The 20,964-nt window shown below is 42.2% G+C and overlaps 1 long non-coding RNA gene across 1 annotated transcript; it reads right to left on the bottom strand.

Annotated features, from left to right (window-relative positions):
* LOC133720514 (uncharacterized) lies at positions 1-9,306 on the bottom strand. The gene is made up of 3 exons (XR_009851908.1): positions 8,657-9,306; positions 7,580-7,669; positions 1-7,112 (listed from the first exon to the last, which is right to left on the bottom strand). It is a non-coding gene; the product is annotated as an uncharacterized LOC133720514 (long non-coding RNA).
* Between the last annotated feature and the right edge of the window lie 11,658 nt (positions 9,307-20,964).

The raw sequence follows: 20,964 nt of genomic DNA, 5'->3' as shown, positions 1-20,964 counted from the left end.
ACAGGGAGCCTTAGGAGAAGAGGCATTGTCCTCCTCTGCATCGGCCTCCGCCATGCTTTGATCCTTAGCTATTTCCCTAGTCCTCTTCTTAGAACCCGAACTCATTGTAGAGTCACTATAAACTAGCATCAGAACCCTCTTTCCATGAACTATCTTGACCTCATACTCATTCAAGTTCTCACTATCCTCTTTCACAAAGTCAAAAGCCTTAGCATCACTAATGTTTTCAAACTGCACATGGGGTAAATCAAAATTAGTGTAAAAGTAATCTACTGCATCCCTAGGTGAGTAGACCTCCTCCAAGTGGTAGTTAATCCTAATAGCATGATCATCATATAACTTTGCTATTTCAGGAAATGAAGAATAAGATAAAACTGAGCTAGAACAGTGGGAAGAAGTTCTCACCACCTCCTTATCACTGGAAGAAAAGCTCTTAGCTGGTTGACCTATGGCACATCCAGTAGGGCTGCCAATAACAACGCCTTGTCCTGAGGCCATGTCTTTAAAAGACACACCTGGCTTAACCAGAGGTTGCTTAGTAACCTTGACAGCTTTGCCCTTATTTGCATACACCTCGTTTGAGTCTCCCATAATTGGTTGCTATTTTGTCCTTTTCCTAGTCTGAACTGGAGTCCATCCTGGTGATGGTGGGTTGATGTCTACCTTAGAGAGGTCCTGATTGTCTAGAACAAAGTTTGACTTTGCTGGCTGTGGGAAGTACACCATTACCTTCTCCGAAGCCAGCTGCTTAGTCTCCTGGTCTACCTCCATATCCTCTGAGACTATATCTTCATCACCTTATTCCTTATCAACTAGAATGAAATGTTTGTCTTTTTTTCCTAAAGGGGAAGCTCATAATCCTATGCTTAAAGCTACCACACTCAAAGCAAACTTCAAAGATAGCCACATACGAAAGGTAAAGCCTTACAAGATCACTTACTAAGTCAAACGATAGGTCACCCTCATTCTCCACAAGCACTCTCTTCAAGGTAGTTCAGAGATCTATCTCTGTACAGACTCTAGCGAAGATGAAATTCTCGCTTTGTTCCGTCTTCTGATCTAGCTTGATGAATGTGCCTAACACTTAAACAATGGGCTTAATTGCTTCAATACTCTAGTATTGAATTGGGAGATTGGGCAGCCGATCCCAGAGAATGAGGGTTTCAATGGTAGTGGTTCGAGCATTGAAGCCAGGGAATCATCCACGGATATGGAAGATTGTTCCTTTAACAAACCAGGGTCGATTCTCAAGGACAAATTCCACATCCTGGAGATAAGTAAACTCAAGTGAGTACCAATCATTGATGAGTTGGTACATCCTAACAGTGCCTTGGAGGTTGGCCCAATGTTGGTTACACTTCCGAACGATCTTCTTAGGTGAGACTCTTTTGCCAAAATTTTTGGCAAGAAGGACATAGTTGCTTAGCTGCTCTTTACTGGTGATTGCATGTCTAGGGACAAACGCTATGGTTTCATTGCTTTCTACAACCACCCTAGTGCCACCAATTCAAGTGACAAAAGGAGGCTCATTTTGGCAGGGCTAGGATAAGGGTTAAAGACAATGGGGCTTCTAGTTCTTGGAGAACTAGAGTGAGCTAAAGTGTTCGGACTGTAAGCCATTGCAATGAAATAGATACAGAAATGGACTCTAGTATTTGCAGGAAGGTATGATGACCATTGAATTACCAAAGTTTTCGGATTTATAGTCCTTGAAATGGATGTCCTAGATGGAGAATACATAAGGGTTTGGTGATTTCCTAGGGAACAACAAGCGTGCCATCGGAGATTGAAAAACTTTTGAATGAACAAAGAATATCTTATTATTGTTCTAGGGTAATCAGTCCAAGCCGTAATCGGGCATATGATGAATCGATTGGTAGTGGAAATAAACCCAAGGCATTGGAAATTAAAAGTCCTAACGAGCAAGTAATTAAAGCAAATAAAGCAGTCTTGGGAAGGAGAAAAACATACATGATTGCTTATCGTTTGCATTAATCTGGTTAGGCATTGTGGGGGTGGTCAATATTTCGAGCCTTAAATAGGGCAGTTAAAGAGAAGTGATGGCGGTAAATGCAGTTGTTATTACAGCTGTAAATGCAGGAGTCAATGTAGCATTCAGACACGACAATCATTGCCGCCAGTAAGTGGTGGTTATTGCAGGTGTGAATACGGCCTTAATGGCGGCTTGCCGCTCAAATCACTGCAAACTTGCTGTGCAAGTTTACTTGCAGCCCATGCCAAAATGCACCTATAAATAGGTTGCTTGACATCGAGGTAGTCCATCGAATTCCAATTCTCTCTGCTCCACTACTAAGAAACGTACTGACTTAGGCAACAGAGAGTTTTCTGCAGGTACCCCTCCTCCTTCTCGAGCTGACGGTCAAACTTCAAGTCAACGCTCGAGGGAAGCTTCTCGATTGTTCCTGGTCAGCTCCCGCTCCAATCCGCATTCATTGGTGAGTTAAACTCCTCTACAGAATTTTTCGTTACCAACAAGTGGCGCTGTCTGTGGGAAACACTTATCCCTAAAAAGTGATGGCGGGAGCTTCCCCTGACGGGATTCTATTTCTGTCACTGAGGACTGGTAGTGACAAAATTCCTCCCCATCAGCAGCCGAATGGGTCCATCCGGAGCCCCATTGGTGACTTGAACTTGCCTCCAGCTGACGAGATGTAAAGGCTGAGGAAGGAACTCGAGCAATTTCAGAAGGAAAAGCAGGACGGCGAGGCTCGTCGTCGACGAAAACTTGAAATGTTCCTACAACTTGACAGTGATTCGTCAGACGACAACGCCATCAGTGATCTCCATCAAACTAAAAACGTAGTAGCAAACGCAGGCGCCAGCAGCGTCATTGGGGGAATCTCTGGTGGACCCCTCGTCGAGGGGGTGGGAGGCACGTCGAATGGGGGGCAGAACGGCGGAGCCGGATTAGGCCAATCCAAAAGGGCACGCAATGAATCGTGGCGCGAGAAGATGGAAAAAATGATTGATGCATGCAAGCGTGCCGGCCCACGAGAGCTAGCGGCGGAAATCGCAAGGGACGTCGATAAGTCTCCGTTTATGGATGACATTTTGAATGGGGCAAAACCCCGCCGGTTTACCACGCCGGTGTTCCAAAAATATGACTGAACGACCGACCCGGTGGACCATATCAAGGGGTATAAACAACAGATGTCCATCGAGACAACCGACGAGAAATTAATTTGCGTTCCCTTCCAGTTTCACGGGGCCAGCGTCGACATGGTTCCAAGACCTCAAGCCGCATTCCATACCGGATTTCGACACATTGAGCCGCGTTTTCATTTCACAATACTTCTGCAATCGCAAGCAAAAGAAGGATATGGCGACTCTGTTCAGTACCAAACAGAAGCCAGGGGAAAAGGTAGGGAAATTTTTTGAAAGGTTTAAAGCTGAAATGCGCCATGTTAACTGTGATCCCAAATTCGCTGCGATCGCCTTCCGAGAGGGATTGCTTTTGGGGATGCCATTATACGAAAGTTTACTGCGTGATCTGCCAAAGGACATGGACGACATCATCACAAGGGTTGAGGGAGAGATCAGAATTGAAAGAGCCAAAGAAGTACACGAGGCCTGATACACCAGTGTTGTCACCTTCGGTGATGAAAGAAGGCAAAATCGAGGCAGCCACCCCGGAGTGAGGCAGGACAGCCGACACCACTACGAGGCAAAGCCTCGAGCCCGTCTACCTAAGGAATGGTTCACCCTAAGCCCTACGGCCATATTCAGAAGGCACCAACATGAAGGGCTCTTCACGAAACCCCCACCTCAACTGGTGACAAGAGACGCATTCGAACGGACCAAATATTGCTCCCTCCATGAGGCGTTCGGCACTGGTTGTCTAAGTGCGAGGCATTGCGGCCAGCCATCTCAGAGTTGATGAAGGCAGGGAAGTTATGTCAATACCAATCCGACGGCCAGGCCGGTGAAGGTAGGGCAGCAGACAAGGTTGAAAGCAAAACCCTGGCAAAAGACACGGAACTGATCATCAGAGAAATATTGGCCATCCATGGAGCCCCTTATACCACTGTGGAGGAGGAAGTACGCTTAAGGTCGAAAACCCGCTTGGCGGAGAAGATTCTTAGAGTGTGCCAGATCACGAGCAGCCCCTCGACGGGGCAGAGTGCTTCCCCTACGCCGGTAATTAGTTTCTCCGCGGTAGATACCATTGGCATCCAGTTTCCCCACCGGGACGCCTTGGTCATGTCTACCCAAATCGCGGACGCCCTCGTGCGGCGGATAATGGTCGACGCCGAGAGCAGCGCCGACGTCATATTCTGGGAAGCGTTTGAGCAGCTCGGATTAGACAAGACACTTATCCACCCCAGCAGAGCCCCGTTGACTGACTTTGAAGGTTTCGAAACATGGCCTATGGGGAAGATTTCAGTACCAGTGACGACGGGAGGGAAAACCGTGGAGGTCGATTTCGTCATTGTCAAGAAGCTATCAGCCTACAATGCCATTCTAGGCTGAGATTGGGTCCATAGGATGAGAGCCGATGCTTCAACTAGATGTCTGGTAATCAAATTTATTTCCGATGATGGCCAGCAGGTGATATCAGTTTGAGGCGATCAGCTACTCTCCATAAAGTTGTATACCATGGAAATCAAGCGCTCTCCGCCGTCGAATAAAGGTGAGGAGGGTCCGTCGGCATAGCAATTAACGGAGGACCTACTAGAAGATGAGCAGCCCGAACCCGAACCTGAACCGGCTACCACTGAGCCGCTTCGGGAGGAAGCCCTCGACGCTTCTGGCGAGAGGAAGGTCTTGGTAGGCACCCTCCAAACTGAAGAGGAACAAGCTCGTTTATTGCAATTCTTGAGAGAAAATCAAGACGTATTCGCATGGTCACACAAGGATAGGCCTGGAATCGACCCAGGAGTCGCATGTCACAAGTTAAATATAGACCCAAGCTTCAGACCTTACAGGCAGCGTCAACGGCATTTTGCCCCTAGAGGAATAAGATTATCAGCGACGAGAATGACCGCCTCCTTGAGGTAGGCTTTATACGTGAAGTTTGGTGCCCAACCTGGATCTCGAACATGGTCGTAGTAAGAAAGAAGAATGGAAAATGGCGAGTGTGTGTGGATTATTTGAATCTAAACAAGGCATGCCCAAAAGATTGTTATCCACTCCCCAAGATCGACCAACTCGTGAATGCCATCACCGGGTGCGAACGTTTATCTTTCTTGGACGCGTACTCCGGTTATAACCAGATCCCTATGGCCCCAGAAGATCGGGAGAAAATAGTGTTCATCTCATAACGAGGCTTGTATTGCTATACGAACATGCCGTTTGGCCTCACCAACGTCGGCGAGACCAATCAGAGGCTCGTCAACCGAATGTTTAAAGAATTACTTGGGAAGACCATGGAAGTTTACATTGATGACATGGTGGTTAAAAGTAAGCATCGGAAGGACCACATAGAGCATTTAAGGGAAGCATTTGAGATATTAAGGTGGCATGGCATGAGGCTCAATGCGTGTTCGGGGTGTGGTGACCCGGAGACCGGATTACCACAGCGCCGCCTCCCTAAGGAACCCTACACTCGCAACACTTAGGGAGTAAGTGTTTTGGGCCTAGAATTCCTTAAGAGACAAGGCCTTTGGGTTGGAGATCAAGAAATCTATAAGCTCGAAATTCTTGGGCTTGTATAGTGGGCTTGGCTCGTAATCACAAGATTACGAACTAGGCGAGGAAGAGGAAAGGAAGGTGGTGTTGTGTTGAGTTTTAGAACCTATGTCATTTTTTTTTTAGTTCTTAGCCCAAGTTTGCATTAAGTTCATTGAATGGTAAGTTACGTGAGTCTTCTAGGTCTAGCCCACTACGACCTAAAATCAAATGGAGGTTCTAACCCTAGGGTTCCACTTTAGTGGTAAGCAATCACACACATCATCAACCATACATAACGTTACAAAAATTTAACGAAATCAAACATGCCAAATAGAGATAAAAGCGAGAGAGATTTTTTCTCTCTCTGAAACCCCTCTGTACCTTGAGAGTCGGTGGCACTGCCCACCCTTTATGGGTGCTTGCCTGAGCTATGTCTTAGCTTCCCTGAGCTATGTCTCAGATCTAAGGCTTTTGCCTCTTGCTTCATCTCTTTTTTTCTCCTTCGGTCTCCTTCCCTTCTCCTTCCATCTTGCCCCATTTTTCTTTTTGTACCTTAGCCCCAAATTTTCTCTAACTCATTCCTCACCACCCATCACTTTTTTTTACCCACCATCTCTCATCTCCGGATCTTGTTGCCCAGATTTCTTCTTTTCCTTTTCAAATCGGTACCATGGCTTGGTGCTTGCAGAGACTCCTCTCAAACGCGATTTCTCGCATCTCAATCGGAAGATAGGTAGAGCTTTGGCTCGGGTGCATGCACCACCTCCTTCTATGTTCTATTATTGGGGTCTATTGGCTCCATGTGTTCTGGGCTTCGTTTGCCCAGATTTGTTCTCTGAGTTGTGGCAGCAAATCTCATGTTATGGTGCAGATTTTTACTGTGGGGATGATGATGAATCTGTGTTTAGATCCTCTATTTTCTTTTTCTTTTTTTCCATTTTCAGGGTTATTTTGTTCGGGCTTTGGTGTAGGGGTCTCTTTTCAAGCTGCAATTTTGAAGTTCCATGCTTGGATTCAGCTACGACGGCCATGGTGGACGTTGGTGGTGCTGGATCTGTGGCGGCTGAAGACAAGGAGAAGTTTAGAATTAGGGTTTTCTTTTGTTTGTTGTTTTCTGTTGGGCCTCCTACTGTTTGTTTGGGCTCCGACTTTTGTGTTTTTTATCTTTTTAGCCTCTTTATTAGGTTTTGTATCGTTTATTTTAAAATGTCTACTAAATCAAGATTTATTGAGATTGGGTCATGTACTTATTAGGCTGGTCATGTACTTCTTCAGGTCAGCCTAATAAGTACATCAACCAGTCACAACCAATCTCTATTTACTAGGCCTTTTATTGTAAATTTATCCTTCTAAATGAAAGTTTATTTTACCGACCAAAAAAAAACATGCCAAATAAAAACAAACTTTAAACAAAACAAATTTTGGCCTCCAAGGATTATCCTCCGTACCCAAGCTTCGACAACAACAGCCTGCAAAACAAACTAAAGTAGGGGTTAGGCTCCTACATCTAGTCATTGCCCATGCCCGCCCCCATATCTAAGTTTAAAAACATGAGTTATCGTTTTGAGAAAAAGTAATAGGTAAAAACCGGTTTGCAATTCCACGTGATCATCACCACGTAATTTCAATCCCACGGCAATTGATCTTCTTCCACAACTTTCATCATAACCGTCCATCTAGCCAATCACTTTTCGGAATTAAATAATCACAAGGCTAGAGACAAAGGGGATTATTCAACAACAAGGGCATGGTGCACACTGCCCACCACCGGTGGCTCAAGGAGGAACTGAACTCTCCTTACATCCCCATCAATTGCCAACACATCAATCCAATCCACGCAAACCATTTCAATTGTAAAACAGATAATTTCCAAAAACCATGCAAGAGGCCTCATATAAAACATAGTATATGCAAGAAAAGCATAGATAGAGTTAAAGGCATCCCCTACCTGGAACTCGAGCTTTCTCTTGCAGCACTTGGCCTCAATGCAACCTTGTAGCAACCACCAACTTCACAAGATCCTACCACGATGTCAAGCCTAGATCAATAAGCGGCATTAATAACGATAAACACGGCTAGCTATTCACACGCAATACTCTCCAAAGAGAACCTTTCCTTTAACCTAATTGACTAGCTAATAACCAGACCATTTGGGCACTATGGGAGAGTTGGTTTTTCAGGAAAAAAAGTGGCAAAAACACCATTAGAATATAAGTTATCAACAGCTGGAAACAGAGTTTAGGTAGGAACTGTTAAGGGCCAAGGAAAAGTGTTCAAAGCACTTGAGATAAATTCTTGGAAAATTTTTGGAAAGAAGATGGTTTAACAACCAACTCAGTAAGATTGAAATGGTTATAGAACCCCAAGTGAAGCCATGTGAAGAATAAAGATTTTAAAGGCTAAAGTAAAACAATGTGCAGATTCTTTCCAGAAATACAAGCTTCTGTCCCCCTATTTCAAAATTGCATAACTAATTCTAGAAAAATTCTTTTGGGGTGATTCAAATTCTATAATGTTCATCTTTGTGTCTACTATATTTCTCTAGAAGAAACTGACCCCAAATTCTCAACGGTTTAGCTCCAGTTTTGAAATGAATGCAGCTGGGTCAGATTTTACTGGAAACTGAAAAACTGCAGAAACTGGTTCTTTTGTGTAAAGCTCTTTTGGTACCCAAAATGGCTGGTTAAGTAGGCTCTAAGACACCTATAGGTTATATATAAAGCTCCTAAAGAGTTAAAGTCTCAGTCACCCTTCAATACTATAAGGGGAAGGTCTTGTAGCTCACTAACATGATGTTTTGAAGACATGGTGTTTGGACAACAGTAACACAAATAAACTTTTGAATCAAGCATGACTTCAATGTTCAAGATAACCATGGTTTAGCATACATCCAACACATCAGAAAGAATGAAAGGTTCTAAGCTAAAACAACAAGGTTCCAACAACAATAGTGACAAGTTGTAATCTGCAAGAGTTTGTAACAACAACCAAAAATACATAGTGTTAAGGAAAGGATGATACTCACCAAAGACTAACCAAAAAGATGAGTTTTTCTTGAGGGATTCGACAGGAAAGAGAGCTGAGAGAGTTGATTGGATCGAGCCTAATTGCAGACCAAGAAGTTTGCTCAATCTCGAACATGCAAAGTGAAACAGAGACCGCTCAATATGTAGATGGGTTGTTTTGAACGTATTGAGCCTAAAAATTGAGGAATGAATTAGGAACTTGATAGTTTAAGAATCTTACCAACTGTTGGTATCAGTCTCAAGCAAGGTGTTGGGGATTCGGGTAGAGCAAGAGAGGGAGTTTAAGCAGAAATCCGGAACAGGCTTGCTTCCAAACAGCTTCCGCTTCGAGGGGTGTACAGGTCACAAATCGACTCCGATGGAGCTGAAATTTGGAGGCTAGATAGAAGAGACATAGGCGAACAACTTTGATGAAGAACGTTTTTTGATCGGAGGTCTCTAACTAGGCGTTTCGGGGCTCGCAAACAGACTGATGTGTCCAGGGACGAGAGGAAAGGTGAGAAGAGAAGGGTGAATGACGATTTATGGCCTGGGTTCTCCCTTTTGAAGGTCTGAGATGATGTTCTTGGAGGAGTTGCCATATGCATGCTGGCAACGTGGAAGGGTGGAGCTGAACGAGGTTCCTTTCTCTCAGCCCAATTCTGACGTGAACGAGAACTTGCGTGTGAAAGAGAAGGCTCAGCTTGGGCAGATAAATTTGGGTAAAAACAAGAAGTTGTAAAAACCAAGAGGATGGGGAAAATAAAAGTAAAATAAGTAAATATAAGAAAACTCAAATTAAAGTGTTGGCAAGACCAAATAAGGAATGTGTCTCACCAAAATTGTACTTAGGGGGTGTATTGTATTTGGATTTGTGCAGACTTTTTTAATTGACAGATTTTTTGAAAAGTCCATAGACTCTTTAAAAAGTTGATAGACTGCTATTGATTTCTTAAAAGCATTGATTTTAGCAACAGACTTTTTATTGATTCTTGAAAATCTATATACTTTATTATGAATGACTTCTATAGATTTTCTAGTAAAAAAAAATAAAAAACAAAGAACACAACCAATGCAATCCAAATGCAAAAAACACGTGTAACAGTTGTATACAAAGCCTTCCTCCCCACTGGGTGCTCTGCTAGGGTTTCTTCCCTAGCCGAGTTTGACAACGCCGTCAAAGGCGAGAAGCGGTGTTTTGACACCGAGCCAAGGTTCGCGCACTGCGCTGATCCTTGGAAATGGCTCCAGCGTCAGAAACCAGGGACGTGGGAGGCGAGGTTGCTGGGCAGGTGGATCGGAAGGCCGGTATGGAGGCAGATCGAGGTCGAGCGCGTCAGGAAGGCGGGCTTGCAGACCGGCGTCGCTTGTGGAGGTCGGGCTCAGGATGGAAAGTCTTAGGTAGAAGAAGACGGCTTCTGACCATGGGCATTCGCGTGGGGGCAGTGCTGCAGACGACGGTGCAGGTTCTTCTGGCATCGGCTTTGATGATGCAGGAGGTCTAGCCAGGGTTGGCAGCGGGCAACCGCACTTGGGTGCCCAGATTCTGGGTGTCCAGAGCAGGAGGATGTTCAGATCATGAGGCTCTGTGTTTGGGTTGTTTTTGGGCCCATAGTAGTGCCCAATTGTTGGGCCTATTTTCTCCAAGGATTTGGATTTGGGACCCAGGAGGTGTTTTGGGTATCTGTTTGATCAATTATGTTATTCGTATTCTTTCGGGTGTCCCGTGTTTATGTGCAGATAGGTTGCTCATCCCGACATTCTATCAGAATTCTCAGTATAATATTACTGTGAGTACCACAATTGCGTGCCTGGCGAACAGTGATACTTGTGCTGGGACGAATATAGTTTTGATTGGTCTATCGATCTCTTGCATACTGATACGTGCAAAAGCATCGTCAATTTAAACCCTGAAAAATATCATCGTTAGTATAGAGCAAATAGGGTATCGTTCAAAACCGGGGATTGAGGGTGCTAACATGTGAGAACAAATTAAAGAAAATACTATACAATTTACGAAATCAAAGATACAATATACAAGTTTTTACGAAAATATTACAAGTTTACAAGCATGCATAGAATTAAAACAAACAAAGAATCACAAAGAGTTAGAGAGCACACATACATGTTTACACGAAATTAGAAGACAAAAGAATGAGAGAAACGAAAATATACAAATATATATATAGGCAAGGACGAAATTAAAGAGAAAACAAAGTTAGAAAAGGTTTTGGAAATCCTACTCCTATTTATACACAATTTACAAATCCATATCACATAAGGAATCCATATACAACAAGGAAACAAAAAATCCCTAAAGAACACCACCAAAAATCCCTAAGAAACACAATTCCTAAAAAACACCAAAGAAATCCCTATTTTTTAGCAATCCCTAAAAAACACAAGACAATTTCCTAAAAACCTCCAAATTAATTCCTAGAAAACACATATTTACTATTCACTGAGTTACTATTCACGAATTTTAAAAACATTTTTTTTTATTTAGTTATTTTATTATTTATATGAACATGCTACCTAAAAACTCTAAGTTAATTTTAATTATTTACAAATATACAAAAACACATAACATAAAAGATAGGGGGGTTTTTGAAGATTGAAAACATAAATTTCCGAAAACAAATAAAGAGTAAAAATCGTTTCTATACAAAGGTGGGAAAAGAAGAATTTTCGAAAATGCAATTTATCAAGAACTTATCACGAATCAATGTTTCATGCATCCCTTAATCTTTATTAATCACCAAGAATGCCATCAACCAAGACACAAAGATCAAAGCAACCAATGTCCCTTTTAACTTTCTTTCTTATGTTAATCGAAATAGCAAACACCAAATCAATTTATTTTGAAAACCCGAATACACACATACGTTGAAAATTCGTTTTCAAATCATTAAGTTCAAGAAAGAATTGATGAACATGCAAATCAATTCTTTGATACGCGTCACAACTCATCATCACATGCATAATCTGATTTCCGACTCAAAGCAAGCCTTTACTACTTATTTCGAATTAGAGTTTACCAAGCATAAACCTAATTACTAGCAAGTTACATGCAAGTCATCTATGGTTGCAACCACGTCAATCATTAACATGTAATGAAGCACAAAATCAGAATATCATTCAATCAATTCGGCAATCAATCAAGACAAAGAACACTCAAAACAAATCAAACATGAAAAGACATCAAAATTATACTTCGAAAATAGTTTTGCATACTCAAAAGATTCAACTTACACGTAGATAATCCAAAGCAGAAAATCTATCTAACAATTACACAAAACCGTGAAGTACATGTATGATAAGGCTTATGAACAACCCTTAGTTACGTCCCAAGGTCCAAAGCAGCTCCTTAGCACGGCAACAAGTGATGAACACGGCTATGGAGGGTGATGGCACGGCTTGCTCCTTGAAGAATTATGAAAACCTGAAACTTGAGAGCACACAAGTGAGAATACGAAATTGTGGAGAAAGATGTTAACCTTTAGACGTCTAATACACTAGGTATATATAGGAGAACGTCTAAAGGTACTCCCAATTCGTTTCTACTCGGTTTCTCCAAAGTTGTGTTGATCTAGGACTTGTTTGGCACAAAACAGATTTCCGGCAGACTTGACCTCAGTTCATTAAAACGGCCATGACTTCCTCTAGAAAATAGATATCGACTAGCTGTAAAATGTTCTGGAAACCAGACATCTGTAGCTTTCCAACCATATAAAGATCATAATTTTCTGAGCTTTGAGAGATTTTCTATGCTCCGTTGAAGTTGACTGATCTGCACAGGCAGTAATCCGAATCTGTAATGGATTTGACTTTTAAAGCACAACTTAAGTCCAACTCGATTTTCCTTCACATCACATGCCTCTCACATGTCTTCCACGCCTTATTGAAGAATGAAACGTCAAGAACTCCCTAGAACCTTCAAGAATCTCACGGCAATTCAATCCTTACTCAACAAGAAATCCAAACTCCACATTGCTTTGAAATCCGAATTCCTTATTGCTTTCTCTCCCATGTGCACGGCATATGATCTTCTTGAGACTTCTAGATACTTCATGAACGTTCCAAGGCTCTCCTAGTGCGAGTAGAACTCCATATGCAAGTAGGTTTCCTAGTTGAATACTGCTTTCTTTTCCGAGATGCTTCTACACTCTTCCGGAACCTTCTTGAGTAATCCTTATCCAACAGGGACTCCTTGTCACACTAGGATTCCTTATCTGAGTAGAATTGGGTTTCCTTGTCCAAGTAGAACTCCTAGTCCAAGTCAGCTTCAGACTCCTACTTCAACTGGGATTCCTTTTCCTAGTCAAACTGGGAAACTTCCATTTCTTCATTTCTTTCCATTTCTGCGCCACTTGTGCCTTCCTTAGCCATTTTTGGACTTTGAGACTCCATTTTACCTGTAAAAACACTAACTAAGTTAAATTGATCAAGATAAAGGAAATAACTTAGCAAAATATAGGGTTTAAACATTATAAACGTCGCATTTTATGCTCCTATCACATACCCGGATCGCAGATTCTGATGGTTTTGTCTCCAACTCTCAAGGTCATGGCAATGGTCTCGTTGTTGGTAATTATCTTGAGAAGGCTGGGAATTTACCTTCAGTTGTTTGCTAGTTTCTCTATAAGTGATTCAGAGCAGTATTGTATTGTACATGAACAACCTATTGGTGTAGTACACCTTCTGATTTGTTCTAGCTTAGCTCTAGCTTCAAGTCATTTATGGCTTGTGTTTGCTCCCAAGATTTTTCGGGATGCCATTCTAAACGATTGTAATCGTTAAAGTTTCAATGAATTTACTTTTCAAAAAAAAAAATGCAATCCAAATGCAAAGCAAGATAAGAACTCGTTGTCTCTTCAATAGTCAAGTATCTTTTAGTAGAACTTGACTCAAATGAATTATTATTACTCTGTCTAGCTAGTTTGTTCTCCTTTCTAATCTCTCAATCAACTTAAAGATACAATATACATCACTTGATGCTTACGGTTAATTATTCTCATCAATTTTGTTTTCACCTATTAACATATATCAAAAAAAATATTGATCAATGTCTTGATCTATAATCAATCAATTGTTTAAGCTTTCCTTGAACCATGATATAAATTCAAATTGATAAGAATAATTAATTAATAAGACAAAACCTAGTATTTCATAGCAACACTATTCAAGGTTTTAGGGGTAGACCACAATATTTTATTTTATTATTATTATTTTTTTCATAAAAGGCTGATGTAGCTGCCCTCATGCCTTGATTAATGAAACTGTCGAATACAAGGGGGGGGGACATTGAGCCTAATCCCTTGATTACAATAAACATCTAGAGAACATCCTGAAATACTATCACGAGTCTCTACCAAATGACTGTATTCAACTAGGCACCAACTAGCAAAGAGCGCGGGGTAGACCACAATATTTGGGTTTTAGGGTTTCATAAATCATTTTTTATTGCTATTAGGGTTCCAACTATCACAATTGAACAAAAAAAAAATCACATTCAACAACTACAATGAACGTGTTGGGTATCAAAAAATATTGATATCATGAAAGATTAGAGAAAAGATAAGAAGAAACAAGAAAGAGAGATGATAAATAACCAACCTCTTTGCGCGCAGAGAGAAAACGTTGATAGATTAAAAATAAATAAATAAATAAATAAATATCTTTGATAGACTTTTTCAAATCTTTGGTCTGGTGGCTAGAAAATTATTGGAATTTGGAATGTATAGTTAACACTACAAAGTCCATGATTATCCTTGATTTTCTAATTCCATAAGTATGAATAAAATTTTGAATACCTCTGAACTTTTATTCATTTTTAAAAGTCCTAATTGAATACCCCTAGATTTTGGTGGAATTCATAAAGTCTTTAAAAATCCTAATCGAATACCCCAAGACTTTCATGGACTGCTGAAAGTCTATATTGAATACACCCAGACTTTTAAATTCCATAGATTTCTTAAAAAGTTCCACTAATTCCATATATAATACACCCCCCTAAGATAGGAAAATGGTAAAGTAAGTTTTGTCGGAATTTTTGCTTTGTTTGAAAAACATAAGGAGTAAATAATTAGTGTTTTTATAAAGTCGGAGGGATAATTGATGAGTAAGCATCGGGTAAGACGAGTAGGAACTCAACCAATTGTTAAGGAATAAAGTAAAATGAGAAATCGTAAACGCACGCACAAGTAGATTTCAAAATTATGCAACGATGCTATTATGAGCTACAAGAACCTTATTGGATCAAGGAGATGTTCGGGTCAAAGGTCAACTAACTTATTGGGCTAGGTTCACCAGCATACCCGTCTGTTGGGTGTCCAAAGTAAATTTTGGACTCTAACCTTATGCTATTTTTGGGCCTAAGGCCCATGCCCAAACTATTTCCGAAAGTCTTTGGCCAAACAAAGGTCGCGAAAAATTATTCCGTCCAAAAGTGACGTTCGAAATTTCAGGGGGTCTACACGGGGTATCATCTGGACAATTTTTGGGACATCTTGTGAGTAAAAGAGGGATCGAGCCAAACCCGGAGAAGGTAGAAGCCATCATGCAAATGCGTGACCCAGAGACAAAAAAGGATATACAAGTGTTAACTAGTCACATTGCCGCGTTGAGTCGCTTCATTTCTCGGCTAACTGACCGATGTAAACCTTTCTTTCGCGGGTTAAAAAATAAGCAAACCAATTTTTGGGGCCTGAAGCAGTCTGAAGCGTTGGCCAATTTGAAAAAATACTTATACGGCAGACAATTTCTCTCTGTGCCCCGCGACAGCGAGCCCCTCTACATATACTTGGCAATATCAGATGTGGCAACCAGCGCCGCCTTGTTCAAGGAAGAGGGACATCGGTAGGAACCCATAGCATAATCAAGCCGCAGCCTCCTGGATGCCAAAACAAGGTACTCCCCGTCTGAAAAGGTAATCCTCGCCTTGGTTACTACAAAAAGGAAGTTGCGACAATACTTCGAGGGGCATAGCATCACAGTATACACCAATTTGCCAATTCGTGCTGTCAAAACCAGACACATCCGAGAGAATGGCCAAGTGGGCTATCGAGCTGAGTGAATTTGACATTACATATAAGTCGAGGTCGGCACTCAAGGGCCAGGCATTAGCAGATTTCTTGCTCGAGTGTCACTTCCCAGCATCGATCCCCGATGTTTCATGGCAAGACCCATGTTGGGAGATGCACGTTGACGGCGCGTCCAATTTCTCAGGAGCGGGGGCAGGTATTTTACTTCAGTGTTCCGAGGATGTCCATATCGAGTGTGCGGTTCATCTGGATTTTCCGGCGTCCAACAACGTGGCTGAATATGAAGCTTTGGTGACGGGCTTAACCCTGGCGAAGAAGCTACGAATCCAACCCTTGCAGGTCTATTCCGACTCGCAGCTCGTCGTCGGGTTGTCTAATGATGACTACACCGCCAAGGACGAACGCATGTCCAGGTATCGAGACTTGGTTCGAGACTTGATGCGCGGGTTCGAGCAACTTTCACTGGTCAAGGTCCCTCGCGAGAAGAATTCCCGTGCGGATGAGTTGGCTTAAACACCTTCAGGTTGCACGAAGGTCACCAACATCGTTAAGATTGAGGTGCTCGAAGGACCAAGCATTGAAGGTAACAGGCCGCGATGTCGGGTCATGGCAGTCGAGTTAATTCCGAACGACTGGAGAGGTCGAATTGTCAATTACCTCTAATTCAGCATACAAACAGACGATCTAACTGAGGCCAGAAAGCTCAGGATGAAGGCCGCACGGTACCTTGTTGTCGAGGAGGAATTCTTTAGACTTTCATTTTTCGGCATCTTAGATGCTTGGGACCTTCTCAGGCAAGGCTCGTCCTCGAAGAAGTTCATGAAAGGTCATGCAGAGCGCACTTCGGCGGCCGGACCCTTGCACATAAGATACTCTCTCAAGGATACTATTGGCCGTATCTCTATTGGGAGGCCGAACAATATGCCAAGAAATGCAAGCAATGCCAACGACACGCTCCAATAAGCCATTCGCCAGCCGAAGAGCTTCATGCATTAGCCAGTCCATGGCCTTTCGCCAGACGGGGAATGGTTATAGTCGGCCCCTTACCGACAGCACCAGGCGGATTCAAGTACACACTACTTGCCACGGACTATCACACGAAATGGGTCGAAGCAGAATCATATGCCACGATCACGGGAGAGACCGTGGCAACATTCACATGGAGGAACATTATATGTCGATTCGGTATCCCGCGGTATATCATATGCAACAATGGAACGCAATTCAATAACCAGAAATTTAGAGCTTTCTGTGGCCGACATGGAACTACGTTGCCCACAAGGTAATGGCCAAGCTGAAATAACGAATCATACTATTTTCGACGGTGTCAAGCAGCGATTGGAGCGTAAACGAGGCAAATGGAGTGACGAGTTGCAACATGTTCTCTGGGCTTATCGAACCACTCGCCGAAAGCCAACTAATGAGACTCCGTATGCCTTAACTTATGGGATGGAGGCTGTCATCCTTACCGAAATCATTCTCCCTATGGTTAGGACTCTTACAGTTGAGAGAGGAAATAACGAGGAGCAAATAGCAAGGCACCTGGACCTTCTTGAGGAGAGGCAGGAAGCCGCCGCCATTCACCTTGCCAATTATCAGAATCAAGTGGCCAAATATTTCAACAAAGGCGTCCGGCCACGGGCGTTCCAGGTGGGAGAGCTCGTTCTGAAAAGAGTAGTCGAGGATATCAAAGACCACGATGCGGGAAAGTTTAAACCTGTCTGGGAGGGGCCTTACAAGGTAACAAAGGTCTATAGCAAAGGGGCATACCGACTCCGAAACGTGGGCACTGGACGTGCGCTACCCCGCCCGAGGAGACTGCATAGCGCTGGGGGTTGGAGCAGCGGCAAGGCAATGAGGCAAGGCTGCGTAGGCCTAGGGCTGGTCCGAGTGCAGGGGGGCCAAGGAGACGCGACGGCGCCGATGGGAGATTTTGAAGATTTTAATTCTTCTGGTTCTGAGCCAATTTCAAAGCTCCATTTATAGGAACGTGATGATGCCTCCAATGCAAAGAAAACCCAGAAGAATTCGGACCAAACTGAGAAGAATCCGGGATGAAATCGAACTGCAGGGAAATCCGGGAAACAAGAAGGATCTGGACACCCCGATCCGGGTAAGACCGAGTTGTATCTGAGTCGGACTCGACCCGCTCTAAAAAAATAAATAAATAAATAAATTGGGCGTTGGCCCAGTGAGGATTTGACCAGAATTGGTCTTAGAGGCTAGTTATGCTTGAGATATATTCCATCTCGGGCTTGAAGGATTTTTGTTAGAAATGGGTGTCCGAAGAAAAATCTAGGGTGCCCAGGGGCGAGAAATTTGAAGACAGGCCGCCGGGAAAAATCTAAACTCTGGAAATTTTCTCTTGGGATGGATTCCCAAAGAGAAAATTTGGGGGCATTGTGGGGGTGGTCAATATTTCGAGCCTTAAACAGGGCAGTTAAAGAGAAGTGATGGCGGTAAATGCAGTTGTTATTACAGCCGTAAATGCAGGAGTCAATGCAGCATTCAGACACGACAATCATTGCCGCCAGTAAGTGGTGGTTATTGTAGGCGTGAATACAGCCTTAATAGCGGCTTGCCGCTCAAGTCACTGCAAACTTGCTATGCAAGTTTACTTGCAGCCCACGCCAAAATGCACCTATAAATAGGCTGCTCGACATCGAGGTAATCCATCGAATTCCAATTCTCTCTACTCCACTACTAAGAAACGTACTGACTTAGGCATCGAAGAGTTTTCTGCAGGTACCCCTCCTCCTCTTCGAGCCGACAGTCAAACTTCGAGTCAACACTCGAGGGAAGCTTCTTGATTGTTCCCGGTCAACTCCCGCTCCAGTCCGCATTCATTGGTGAGTCAAACTCCTATATGGAATTTTTCGTCACCAACAGGCATCTCAAGCGTCTAAGAATCCCCATCACGGTCTTCTGCCCAAAGTTGTTGTCCAAAAAAGCTGATAAAGAAGCGTGCCCAAAGTGACTTGATGATCCTATTGTTGATAGCTCGTCACCATTCCAGAGTAGCCTCGACTAAATCAGGCCAAGTTAGCAGTAGATGGATATGGGAATCTTGACATAAGGTTGTTGGAAAAGGGTAGAGGTGCATTAAGTGAAGGCCATGTGGTATAAGGTGGTTTGGCGAGGCTTTCAGTGTGGTAGTGCAAGGGCCTGGCCATGGCAGCCACCACCAGACCTCATCGGCGACTATGAATCTTGCTCGAACAAAACTCAAGAGAGTTCTAGGGTTTAAAAGAGAAGCGCGTGTGGCGCGTGTCATGGCTCGATCTCTCGTCTTTCTTCCCCTTTTTTTCCAAGAGCTCTGGAATAGTACAGTTTTTACACTACTAATTCAAAAGGAACGTAGGTCATGAGCGTCCAACCCAAACCATTCATGGTTAGAACCTAAACCATCAAGCAAATTTCAAGTAATGATTCTCAGTTCAGTTCAGATAATCCATGGAAGATGACGAAAAATGTCAGAAAAGCCTAGATGGTGCGGATATCATCTAAAAAAGCCTCGAGCAACTTTTGCAAAAGCAACCCAATCTAAAAACTTGATTACACTTGTTAAATAATGGCAAACAAAGCCTTTGACAATTAATAACAAGAGAAATATGGTATAAAACATCGGCGGGAAAATCCCCATAATAGCAAAATCGGATTGAATCCAATGACATCGAGTCATCGACGCATGGGTTAGATTGGCAGGAGTGCTTCATCAAATGGTTGGAACAGGGCACCCAAAATAAATGTTAGAAAGAGTAACAGCGGTAAAACCACAAGGTATTGGTGATCGCCACCAATCAGGGTTGACTTGCCAATGAAAATAAAGGTTAAGCCACTAATTGCGGCATGGGGAGAGGTATAGAGCATTATAGTTTTTTTTTTTCCCTCTCTCACTCTCTCTTTCTATTTCTTTTTCAATGGTAGTGTATATGACAGTGGTGTTCACCTGGTCAGTTGCTGACCAAAGAATTTATGCTCAATAACCCTTAGATTTACATCCAAGGGTGGAAAACAAAACACCTCAACTTAATAATAATTCTCTCTGCCCTTGGATTTACATCCAAGGGTGGTTGAGCATTATTTTCTTGGTCAATAACTGACCAGGTGAACATTTTCGGTGTACATGAATGCCGAACTTCACTACTCTATCAATTCATGTGAGTTCTATTTGGACTTCAAAAAGAACATTGGCCAAAAATAAAGAAATAAAAATTATATTTCAAACAAGTAGGTCAAATTTGTGGAGAAATCAACGTTGCACGCAAGTAGGTTGATGTAAGGTACGTGATGGAGATGGAGCGGCCCCCATTCAACTTTCTCTGATCTTATCCGGTCATTTTAAAATGCTTTACATTGTTTTGAATGATAAAACGTCAAGTAGTTGTAAGACCTTATTGAACTAGACATCAGCTTTTTCTGTTAAGTTGACATTGTGAGGAGTTTTGGAGTTCAATTTGTAACATCAGTGAGTTAAATAAAGTAGTCATCGAAAATGATTTTATTTAATGCAATCTATTTTGAATTTGAAATTCAAATTGTGTGATCATCCATATCAATCCTTATCAGACAAATAAAGAGGTTATTTGACAGTTTCTTGATGGAAGAAACTGTCTCAACTGTTTTGCTGATATAAAGGGATTGTCAGTCTGTATTGATCCCTGCAAGAACACCATAACTCATATTCTTTTGTCCCATCACAAAATTGAGACTAAAGGGTGGATCTTGGAGAAGAGCAATGGACACAGGCACTTCATCATTATCGTGTTAGTATTACATGTTCTTTTAAATTCTGTTTTAAGTTTAAATTCCTGCTTTGCTGCAGATTATGTTCCTTGTTTATAATTCATGTTACTGATTAATAACAATCTTGTATTTGACATAGTTATTATCTTAATCATGTGAATCTGTTTATATTAATGAACTCAGAATACATTTTGATCCTATAGAACAATTTCTCCAGAAATTGAATATGCAGATTTTGTCATTATGGTTCTTGTTGATTTAATAATCTGATCAGTTGCTATATGAAGTTCTGTTTTCATGTTTTGACACTTTCTATTTCTTACAGTAGTTCCTTCTAAAATAAAACTCGGCAATATAGAACAGAAATTAAGATGTGAAAGGAATAATATATAAAGGATAACTTAGCCACTAGTTTATACTAGCAATAGTGCCCGCGCTTTGCTGTGGGTTTTGTAGCGGATTAATTTAGCTGTAGTAGTATACAGCAGTTGGATTTTTCTTAATATAAGAACTAGGAGACATTGCTCATAAAGACTAAA

Source organism: Rosa rugosa, chromosome 7 (genome assembly GCF_958449725.1).
Source record: "Rosa rugosa chromosome 7, drRosRugo1.1, whole genome shotgun sequence".
Taxonomy (NCBI): Eukaryota; Viridiplantae; Streptophyta; class Magnoliopsida; order Rosales; family Rosaceae; genus Rosa; species Rosa rugosa.
This window is presented reverse-complemented; position numbering and strand designations above follow the sequence as displayed.